This window comes from Trichechus manatus, unplaced genomic scaffold, assembly GCF_000243295.1.
Source record: "Trichechus manatus latirostris isolate Lorelei unplaced genomic scaffold, TriManLat1.0 scaffold00265, whole genome shotgun sequence".
In the NCBI taxonomy this organism is placed as follows: Eukaryota; Metazoa; Chordata; class Mammalia; order Sirenia; family Trichechidae; genus Trichechus; species Trichechus manatus.
In genome coordinates, this window is record NW_004444201.1 from 863,474 (window position 1) to 865,188 (window position 1,715).

Sequence of the window (1,715 nt, forward strand, 5' to 3'; positions counted from 1 at the left end):
TAAAAGATCTATACAATGAAAACTTCAAGACACTACTGCAAGAAACCAAAAGAGACCTGCATAAGTGGAAAAACATACCTTGCTCATGGATAGGTAGACTCAACCTTGTGAAAATGTCAATTCTACCCAAAGCTACCTACAAATAGAATGCAATGCCAATCCAAATTCCAATGGCATTTTTTAATGAGATGGAGAAACAAATCACCAACTTCATATGGAAAGGGAAGCGGCCCTGAATAAGTAAAGCATTACCCAAGAAGAAGAACAAAGTGGGAGGCCTTACACTACCTGATTTTAGAACCTATTATACCGCCATGGTAGTCAAAACAGCCTGGTATTGGTACAACAGATACACAGACCAATGGAACAGAATTGAGAATCCAGACATAAATTCATACACCTATGAGCAGCTGATATTTGACAAAGGCCCAAAGTCCGTTAACTGGGGAAAAGACAGTCTCTTTAACAAATGGTGCTGGCATAACTGGATATCCATCTGCAAAAAACTGAAACAAGAACCATACATGAAACCATGCACACACACTAACTCAAAATGGATCAAAGACTTAAATATAAAATCAAAAACGATAAAGATCATGGAAGAAAAAATAGGGACAACACTAGGAGCCCTATAATACATGGCATAAACACAATACGAACCATAAGTAACAATGCACAAGCACCAGAAGAGAGACAATAAATGGGAGCTCCTAAAAATCAAACACTTATGCTCATCAAAAGACCTCACCATAGGAGTAAAAAAAGAACCTACAGACTGGGAAAAATTTTTGGCTATGACAAATCTGATCAGCGTCTAATCTCTAAAATCTACAAGATACTGCAAAACCTCAACAACAAAAAGACAAATAAACCCAATTTAAAAATGGGCAAAGGATATGAACAGGCACTTCACCAAAGAAGATATTCAGGCAACTAACAGACACATGAAGAAATGCTCACGACCATTAGCCATTAGAGAAATGCAGATCAAAACTACAATGAGATATCATCTCACCCCAAGAAGCCTAGCATTAATCCAAAAAACACAGAATAATAAATGCTAAAGATGTTGTGGAGAGACTGGAACACTTATACACTGTTGGTGGGAATGTAAAATGGTACAACCACTTTGGAAATTGATTTGGTGCTTCCTTAAAAAGCTGGAAGTAGAAGTACCATATGATTCAGCTATCCTGCTCCTTGGAATATATCCTAGAGAATAAGAGCTGTCACTCGAATGGATATATGCACACCCATGTTCATTGCAGCACTGTTCACAATAGCAAAAAGATGGAAACAACCAAGGTGCCCATCAATGGACGAATGGATAAACTATTATGGTATATCCACACAGTGGAATACTATGCAATGATAAAGAACAACGATGAAGCCATGAAACATCTTATAACATGGAGAAAGCTGGAGGTTATTATGCTGAGTAAATTCAGTCAGTCACAGAAGGACAAATATTGTATAAGACCACTAATATAAGAACTCAAGAAAAGGTTTAAACACAGAAGAAAACATTCTTTGATGGTTACGAGAGTCGGGAGGGAGGGTGAGGGTTATTTACTAACTAGACAGTAGATAAGAATTATCTTAGGTGAAGGGAAGGGCAGCACACACTACAGGGGAAGTCAGCACAACTGGACTAAACCAAAGCTAAGAAGTTTCCTGAATACAATCAAACACTTTTAGGGACAAAGTGGCGGGGG